The sequence below is a fragment of the Lepisma saccharinum genome, chromosome 9 (assembly GCF_977018435.1).
Source record: "Lepisma saccharinum chromosome 9, izLepSacc3.1, whole genome shotgun sequence".
Classification (NCBI taxonomy): domain Eukaryota; kingdom Metazoa; phylum Arthropoda; class Insecta; order Zygentoma; family Lepismatidae; genus Lepisma; species Lepisma saccharinum.
In genome coordinates, this window is record NC_139237.1 from 88,286,812 (window position 1) to 88,297,613 (window position 10,802).

A 10,802-nucleotide genomic window follows, 5' to 3' on the forward strand; every position below is an offset into this window, starting at 1 on the left:
ATTTAAATAAACGGTATACACCGTATTTGGCGGCATATAAGAAGGAAAAAGCTTTATCACTAATAGTATCATTAATTTATAGTATTTCAACAAATAACTTATGTAATCTAATTAGGAAAGAATGCATTTCAATCTTCTTCGTTAAAACCCACACATTCATCTTCAGAGCTAATTGAAAAGTCACTTGAAACCTCACCTAACTCAGAACTGAAGGTACCCGTAATAAAAAACTGAGTATTAGTGTATAAGAAGCACCCTGCTATGTTTCAGACCTATTTTTAAAGGGAAAAGTGTATCTTATAAATATTTAAATTAAGGTGGGAAGTATAAATTTAAGGCAGCTTTCTTTCCCTGCTTCGATAAATTAAAGCTAAACTGTGAAACACCTGCCTCAGAGTATTTATTCAATGGGGTTTGAATTAATGAACGTTGCAATTTTAAACGCCTACAGAGAAAAATTCATGCAGAATTTTCGAAATTTAAGGAATTCCCGGTGAGATTCCAGATTTCTGTGTACTTCCATTATTCCGCTGATATCGACATTACGAGACTGTTGATAAATCTATCACATCGTAATTTCGTTGGCACGTTGACATGCACAGGCCATGTATCTAATTGTCCTTCTAATACTAATTGTCTATGACACTCTAAACAGTTGACAAAATAAATGAATGAACAAACTCAACATTCCAACTAAATATCCTCCAATTATAATATAATGTCCAGGGCATTACACTGTGTATTCAACACTGGGTTAGTTTGTTTGTCAATCTAATACTAGTTGCCTGTGACACCTTAAATATTTGACAAATTATAAAACAAACAAACACAGCATTCCAAATAAATAATATACTATAACAATAATGTAATGTCCAGGGCATTACAAATGTCAGGGTAAAATGGCCAGTTGTGCTGTGTCTGAAATTTTGTCAACAAATAAATAGCTGAAACAAAAACTGAAATTACGAGCCGAATTAGTATCTTAAGATTAAAAGGAATTTTCGTTGAAAAGTTTTTCTTCCTATTCTTAATGATTGTTCATAATGCATAACGCATGTTCTGCTTTAGAAGGGCCCGTCTCTCTGGTTTGACATCAACGGGTCTGAAGGATTAATTTACAAAAGATATCCCGAAGTCTGAAATGAGGTCGGAAGAATCAAGTTTGCATCCTGAGATGACTTTTGATCTTCCTAATACCTCTTTCCCTCCCCTCCCACTCCTTCGAGGTGACAAGAGGGGGAAGGAAAAAGGTCAAATCCGTCACCGAATTCGCTGGTAAATCACTCCCTGTCTTGGCTTATTGTGGCAGAAGATGAGACAGGCCAGAAACGAACGTGAAGGGAAGATAAAAAAGATGATTTCGTCATCTCCCCTCCCCTCAAAACGTCCTGGCAGCGGTCTGACTTATCACACAAGCCTCAAACTCCATCCCCGTCCGCCTTCTGTCGTCAGCGCGCAAAACCTTAGTTTTAGGTTTCGTTTTCTTAGCAAAAACAGGGTGGCTTCTCTAGGACTATGATAAAATTCAAATATAGTAATTCCCGGTTTTCAAAGCGAACTTTCCAAAAATTCAATGATATACAAGCAGATGTTTTCTCTACATCAACGTATTATGAATCTCACCATTAACACATATGCACACACAGATATATTAACAATATAAAGGATCTGCGTGATTCCAATGTATCCAAACATTCTAAATCAATTCAATTAAATGGTACATATATTTAAAATATTTAATTTAAGGTACGGAATTTACATTTCAGACCTGAAATACATCTTCAAACACTGATGTTACGGGATATACTAATCTACGAAAATTTGTTAATTGTAAATGAACTTCCAACTCAAATTTGTATATACAACTTTAGGATATCTTATCTTGCAATAATCTTTAGTAGGTCGGATACACTGTTCTGCAAAAGACACTAACAAAGTAAACGGATTGAGAGAATTCTGTTTTATTTTCCTCTCAGCTTTCGTTTTCTTCCTCGATAAAAATAAAACCTATACTGTGAAAAACTTGTCTCAAAGCATTTGTAAATATGTATAAATTCAATGGGACTTTGATTAATAAAAGTTGCAATTTTTCACGTCTACGGAGAAAAATGCACGTAGAATTCGCGCAGAATTCAAGGAATTCCTGGTGAGTAAACACCCTGCTAACTTAACAACGAAGGCATTTCAGGCTGACGTCAGAAGACGAAGGGCGGGGAAGTTGATTGAGGCTTGTGCGATAAGCGAGACCTTCCTGGCAGGGGAGTTGAGTCCTCAGATGGCGCATCCTCTTCTCCTGAAAAGGAACCGATTGGTTGATGAGAGACGCTGACTTAATGATTTCCAGGAACCATCAAATAACCCGACAGACATCCCCCCCCTTAACCCCCTCCCCTCATCCTCATGCGAAATTTCCCTCTTGGGTGAGATCCATTTCTCCGTATTCCCATTATTGGAGATAAGCTCATCGAGTTTGCAACACTCCGCGGGGAATTGAACCAAGGTTTATATAAGTAAGGAGAGGAGGCTGATGATAATTCTACTCCTCTTTCCATTCTCGCCAAGACTTTCCATTTTACCGGCGTCTTCCAATGAGTTTTAAACCCGTCGCGACTTCTGTTATGAAACCTGCCCCATCACCATCAATTTTTTTTTATTCCCGAGATCTTCCCGTACGGAATCTTTCTCTCTCGGCGAGTTTAGGCAGGGATTTTTATTGGACGCCACGTTCTGACTTGGTAATTGGCGCCAAAAGTCAAACTTGAGAGTCTTCGCAGTTCCTAAAAAGATGTGCCCTGCGACCGAAGCGACAACTGTGGCAGCTGTGGGAACTGCAACCACATGAAGCACTGTGACAAGCATGGCTGCCACAACTCTATCTCGAAATGTCTTCGATAAATCTGCCACAACGGATTTTGACCGACCCATTTTAGCAACAATCATAAGGAGAGGTTCCTTGTATATAACATCCACCGAACTGATGATCTCACATATTATTATTACTCCCACATGTTCACAGACTATAAACTCTCATACACGGTGCAAGGGTCTTATAATTAGTCCATCGCTGCAAAACAGCAATACATCAGCCACATGATTCTTGTTCATTTGCATCACAGTATACATTAAAATTCAGTATATACAACGCTCTCATATTCAGAATGTGAAGATTTTAGGATTTGATCAACCTCATCTTAAGGATCTGTAGTTTCCGAGACCTATGGTCACTCCAATCTTCAGGAACTGTAGTTTCCGAGACCTGGGGTCACTAATCTTCAGGAACTAGTTTCCGAGACCTAGGATCAATCTCATCTTCAAGAATTGCAGTTTCCGAGACCTAGGGTCATTTTAATCTTCCGGAATTGCAGTTTCCGAAACCTAGGGTCACTCTAATTTTCAGGAATTGCAGTTCCCGAGACCTAGGGTCACTCTCATTTTCAAGAACTGAGACTTGCGAAACCTGATGTCGCTCTTATCTTCATGAGCTGCAGTTTCCGAAACATGAGGTCGTTCTCATCTTCAGAAACTGAAGTTTCGGAGATCTAGGGTCACTGTAATATTCCGGAACTGTAGTATTTTTATACCTAGAGTCACTCTCATCTTCAGGAACTGTAGTTTTTTAGACCTAGGGTCACTCTCATCTTCAGGAAGTAGTTTTTTTTTAGACCTAGGGTCACTCTCATCTTCAGGTACTGTAGTTTCTTAGACCTAGGGTCATTCTCATCTTCAGGAACTGTAGTTTTCAAGGGAAGGGATCACTGTCATTGTATTGGAGGGAGTTGGCCTCGTCTTCAGCTTTCAAGAACTGAAGTCGTAGCCATCTTCAGGGGCCATCTTGAGACTCGAGTGCTAGTTTTCCGATTTCCGGGCACGAAGAGAAATTCCAATACAGGGTTTCAGCCCCCTCCCCCCCTACCCGATGCCTCAAATGGCGACTTCTCTACACGTGTTCTAGCCCTATAGTGGTACTTAATAAAGAAACCAAGCTCGTATATTTTGCTTCCCAGAAATTTTCTCCCAGACTCCAACACTTAAATTATATGCATTATGTGTGCTTCTTTACTGCCTGTTTCGAAGAGAAGCTCCACACACTGGCTGGAGCTATGAGACTTTGTTAAAATAAATGGCTCTTAAAGTCCGCCACGGAAAAACTAATTACCGAAATCCTCTGGGAAACAAGTTGGAAAATCTTTCGTGATCCCGCACATCCCATGGGAAAAGGGTTTAGTCACAGGTTGACACGAAAGCTCCTCAGGGAAGCTGGGGACGAGTCCACTTATTTTCCGCAGCTCTTCTGGGAGGGTGTGACGTCAGCAGAGTTAACGTGTGAGGCAAGCACATTTATAAACTTTCCCTCGAATTGTAATTCTTATTTTCCAGTACCGATAGATAGTCCGTTCGATTCAATTAAACCACGGAGAGTTCAACTGAACTAATAACTGTAAAAATTAATCGGCACCAAATAAACTTCGAAAAAGTCATTTCGTCAAGAAACTGCATAGGTTCAACACAGGTTAATCAATAATTCGATGGGAGAATCAAGAACCGAAAAATCGATTCAGTTGAATGAATCATTAGTTGGATGAATATATATATCAAATCATTTCATAGTTCAATTCATTAGGATAAAAATTCTTGAAAATATGTATTCTACTGAACGAATTATTTAATTACCGAATCCTAAAGAATTATATTGAGTTGAACAAACCATCCATGTGGAAGCAATCGATTTCAATAAATTCATGCTCGTGTCTTTTTGATCGAATGATTCGTTTCATTCGATCGCTATATCAATCGTGAGAATAATATCACAGAATAGTGTTCATGAATCTGTGCATTTAACAAGTCCAATAGCAATTCTAGTTCGGAAAATATGGATTATCGTGTAAACAATGCTTTCTATGAAAACTTTATGGTTGATAACTAACACAACTTAATAGAATTTAAATGATATATTAAAAACCTTTTCCTTTTTAAGAAAAAAAATCATAAAGAAATTAACGCTTTAAATTAAACGTAATACCTAGCTATAAAATTCCTCAAATGCTAGCCTGGAATTCATGTCTTTATTCACAGACAATCGAAAGCTCGAAAATACACAACTCTGTCATCTAGCGCTCATTAATTTTAATAGAGCAGCAGCGGTTTTGTATTGCTCGCAGTTCTTCCTCGATCTATTTTCATTCACGACCCGAAAAAGAGAGCAGAAAAAAGGGATTCTGTGCTTCAATTAATTTTCATTAGCACAACGCCGGGACAGAGACTTGTTTTGTTCATTGCTTCTCATTATCCGACCTTCCTTTATCCAGATTGAAGAAGCGAAATGGCGAACATCAATTTCTTCAAATTCAACAAATCTCGCTGTCTGCATTCAGGTCCGCGCTCGCCGAAGTTGTACGAGAGTAATTAATGTTATTGCAGGTGTATATTTGTGGGCGAATAAAACAATTTGAAGGTAATGTGTGTCAGTGAACCAGACCAGTGATTGCTAATTCCTAGTGCTTGTACACTCACTGACGCTTATGGGTTGTAACTGCCACGCTGACTTTGAATGGAATCATTATAACACAGAAGTGTCCGTGACTGTACACCTAATGACTTAAATTACTAAAATACACATTAAAAGACAATGCAACGCAAATTACAAAATATGCACTAAAATTAAGAAAATGTGTCCCATAATGGCAAAGTATGCATGAAAGGTATAAAAATCTATATTTAAGCATAAAATTGAAAAAAAGCGTTTGAAATAACAAAATATGCCTCAAAGGGCATTGGAATAGCAAAACAACCTTAAAGTAGTAAACAATATGCATTAAAAATTGCTAAGGATGCGTCAGATTTGGAAAATACGCATTTATAATTTCAAACTATGCATTAAAATGCCTAAAAATGTCTCAAATTGGTTAAATGTGAATCAAAATTTTAAAAAATGCTCTAAATTGGAAAAGTATGCAAACATGAAGTAAAATATGGCAGAAAAACTCTAACCGTGCATTGCAAAATTGCAAACTATGTATTAAAAGTGGTGAAATATGCGTCAATCTGGAAAGATAAGCATTAAAATAGCGAAATAAGAGTAACGTTAATTCTCGACTTCAGACCCTTAATACGAGGGTAAGCTTAGTTATCGACTGCAATCCCTGAACATGAGGATAACCTTAGCTCTCTTAAAATGTCTGGGAGGCTAAGAGTTCGGGGTCAGTTCGAATTGAGTTATTGAGGAGGAAGTTACGATTGAATAGAGAGAGAGGAGGGGGTTCTAAGGACAGTGTGTTAACGCGAGTCGCAAGTCAGACTCTACGTACAGTCACAAGCATAACCTCTCCCAGCAGATCTTCAGTTGGAGTACAGAGACAGGTATATCCTAACATTACCCATGCTGATCCAGTCTTCAGGGGTGTGAAACTCAAGTGTCATGTGTTGCCCTTCAAGTGTGTAAATTTAGTACCTCTAGCGCCTTACCACCAAGCTCACCGCGAGCAGAGAGTGCTTTACCATCAAGGATGAATGATGATTAGTGTGATACATTCCCAAAAGATCCCCCCATACCTAAGGGTATGAGACGAATTAATGAAGATGAGGGTAACCTTAGCTCTCGACTGCAATGCCTGAAGATGAGGGTAACCTTAGCTCTCGACTGCAATCTCTGAAGATGAGGATAACCGTAGCTCTCGACTACAATACCTGAAGATAAGGATAACTGTAGCTCTCGACTGCAATGTCTGTAGATGAGGGTAACCTTAGCTTTCGACTGCAATCTTGGAAGATAAGGGTAACCTTAGCTCTCGACTGCAATATCTAAAGACAAGGAAAACCTTAGATCTCGACTTCAATACCTGAAGATGAGAATAACCTTAGCTCTCGACCGCAATCTCTCAAGATGAGGATAACCGTAGCTCTCGACTGCAATACCTGAAGATAAGGATAACCTTAGCTCTCGACTTCAATACCTGAAGATCAGGATAACTTTAGCTCTCGACTGCAATCTCTCAAGATGAGGATAAAAGTAGCTCTCGACTGCAATACCTGAAGATGAGGATAACCTTAGCTCTCGACTGCAATACCTGAAGATGAGGATAACCTTAGCTCCCGACTTCAATTAATGAAGATGGGGATAACTTTAGCTCTCGACTTCAATCCCTGAAGATAAGAGTGAGGTTAGCTCTAGAAAGCCGGGAATAAAATCCGGAAATATAAAATGAACTCTAAACGGCTGTTGAACCACGCACGGGAGAACAAACTGAAAAAAGTACAATGATTTCAAACGCTATTTTCTCCTGTATTTATCTACTCGATTTAGTGTCTCCTGTATCCCCACTTGGACCACTCTCTCCACAGAGGGAAGGAATTGTTTTGTTTACTTGTCTTTATGCAAAACCTCCGTTGATGACCATTATTTAGCTCCCTCGAGCAATTTGTCAACCTGTGCTGGGAACATGAAAAGGCTTAACGAGCGTGGAATTTTCAGGGAGGGCAGGAGAAAAAGACCAGCAGTGCGTTTAGATAGCGAACCGCAGGATCTAGTCTCTAGCTTAAAAAGAAGAAAAAAGTGTTCAGGGAACGCTTTATCATGATTAAACCTCACCGTTGGCTTGTAGTAGGAGAGCTAATAGGGGCGGAAAGTATAGCATCCTTTATTTCATGCAAAAAGAGGGGGAGGGATGTGTATCATCCCACCATGTGACAAAAGGGGGAGGAAGGGTAACATCCTCTAATCTCTCAGCATCTCTCTTCCTGGTTGCTCTTTCAGACAACGTATCAAGTTCCGATTTCTCCACCCCTACGGAGATTAGAGCTTTTAGGAACATTGTTGCAAGAGGCATTGTCCAGTGCGAGTCTCATTAAGCGAATTTTATGCATTGTTAGCATTTCATCCGTCAAATCTTTTGCAGCATCTCTAACGAGCATCGCTTTAAAAGAGAAACACGTTATCTTTACTTTTAATTTTTACGATTTTTTCTCCTTAATTAATAAGCTAATTATTTCCCTCCGGCGTAGTGCCAGGAGGGGATTTGCCCCAAAGCCCCGGCCGCTCGATCCTTTTGAAAGATTCTGGTGGAGTGACAAGAAGTCGAAATCTGTCGCCGCCTCCTCTTCTGACGGTTAATGACAAAATGCCCTAATCTGATCCGCGCCCTAAGCCCTGAAGAACGAAGGGCTTGTTTTCGGGAAAAGACAATTAATTGGATACTCTTTGTGGCTAAACTTGTCCTTTCACAAAGACATTTGGGGAGTGAAAATGTTCTCTTGTGCGAATCCCAACGTTTTAGATTGTGGAGAAAGAATGCTGTAGTCCGTAGGGACTAAAAATGGTAAATTCTATGTTATATTTTCAATGCAGTGTTACTAAAGGGGTCTCCCTTGTTGCACAACACTTTTGCTACCTTGTGCTCTGACGTCAGACGAGGAATGCCTACGTTTCTAGGTTTGGTTCTATTAGCATAAACACACTGCAAATGTATTATTTATGCTAAGAGAACTAAACTTAGCTAGCCTAACCTAACAACGTAGGCATTTAGCCTAAAAATAAGAGCAGTCTCTACTGACGTCAGAACGCAAGGTTGCTGAAGTGTTGTGCGATAAGAGAGACCCTTAATAAAGTTTGTTCTGGCCTCGAAAAATCGTCGGATTCACATTTGTTCTGTTTGAAAAGCCCATTAAAACAATAGTACTGGTAGAGTGAAAGAGGAAATAAAAAGTAGGCTTAATTCAGGAAATGCATGTTACTTCTCTCTTCATAAACTTTTGTCTTCTCGTTTAATATCTAAGAAACTAAAAGTTAAAATATACAAAACAGTAATTTTGCCTGTAGAATTATATGGATGTGAAACTTGGTCCCTTGCATTGAAAAAGGAACATAAATTGAGAGTATTTGAAAATAAGATCCTTAGAAAAATATTTGGGCCTAAAAGGTATAATTTAGAAGTACATAATTTGTATTCATGTCCAGATATTATTAGACACATTAAATCAAGAAGACTTAAATGGAGAAGCCATGTGACACGAATGGGAGAGGAAAGAAGAGTTTAGAGGATTGTTGTTGGAATACCTGATGGTAAGATGAAGATGGAGGGATAATGGTGAGATGGACCTAAAGGAAATCGATACGGATGGAAAAGAATATATAGCCTAGATATTGTTCAGGATAGGTACAGATTTATTGCCTGTGTTCCTGCAGCCATGAACCTTCTGGTTTAAGAAGACTAGAGAGTTAGCTAGTTAGAGTGAATGGGCCTGTTCAGGCAAAGCCCATTGCAGATGGCAACACGATAGCGTACGAGACAGGCAACTGTTCTATCATTTAAATGCATGAGGAATTCGATGCTGTAATGTGATTTTGATTTTAACCTAAGAAATGAAACCGAGACTTATTATTATTGAGCCTGCGAGCTAAAGACTAAATATTCTATATTCTACAACTTGTATTATTATTACGTCAAACAGTCTATTTTGTGCACTTATAAGCCACTTGAGGCGGAGATTAACGTTTTGTTGTTTCATCGCGATTGCTAAACATTCAGAAAGACATTCAGTATGCAACATAAGCAGTTTAACAAAAACAAATCGTTAAAAGTTAATGTCATTATCAAATTTAACACATCAAAATTTATAAAGAATGGCTGTATTTGTTTCTATAAAAATGTCATTGTTTATCAGCATAATCAGTATTTCAAAAGTTAGAATTTAGAATATTATAGACAGCAACAAGCAAGATATCGGAAGTAAAAAAATATGTATTGTATTTGTTTACGTCACTTGCAATCTTCACAATGTGTTTTGTTGTTGTGAATTAGTGCTTTAATGAATAATGCAAAAAAATCAGTACAACTGTACTTTCTTTCATAGTTGATGATGTCAAGTTACTTATTTAAAACATTATATCACACTTCTGTACATTGTCGGTAAAAATGCACGTATATTTTATATGTAATTTTATCAAGAAGGATGGTTTTATTTTTAAAAAAAAATCATGTTTCACGTCTCGTAACCTTTAAGGAGTTCATGTGTAGTACAGTGCAAATTGTCCATGACTATTTTCATTAATTTTTCTCTTACATCCTATGTGTTTTAAGCAATGGATTTTTATGTATGCTGGTGCAGAAGTTGTCAACAGCTTGTTTTGAGTTTTCTTTTAATTCTTGAAGCTCTTATTGGGTCAAATATAGTGCACGAAAATGGTGATGAATAGTGTTGTCCACGGGACGAGACGGGACAGGCTTTTAAAAATTCGAGATTGATCATGTGTCCCGAGACAAACGAATATTTTCGAGACGAGACAGCATTTCCACGAGACGAGACAGGCCAAAGTCTCGTCTCGTGGGCAACACTAGTGATGAACAATTTGCAAGGTACTCATGGATCCCACTGTACACTTCTGGGTTGCCATAATCCCATTGACAATTACTTTTTTTACAACTCTTGTGTATGCCAGTGCATGTGTACGTATATAACATATCTCATTTCTGTTTTCGAAGTAAATAAGGGTCCCGTAAGCCTTGACTGAAGGTAACAACACTCTGGTGAAAACCCTTGCTTGAATTGCAAGTCTGTATCTTGCACAGAAATTTCTTATCGTATTCCGACAGAAAACAGTGGTAACCGTGAAAAGTAACGCATGACTGAATATGCGAGAATGGAATGGGTCTTATTTAAGCAGGCGAGTCTCTGCGTCAAAGGTAGATTATATAAAGGTTATTACAATGATAGAATAATGCCTTGAACTGAGTAGTACTTAAACTGTGAAGTAACAGTATGCGATTAAATATATCATGCTTAATAACGTTCGTCAATGGTGCGGGCAG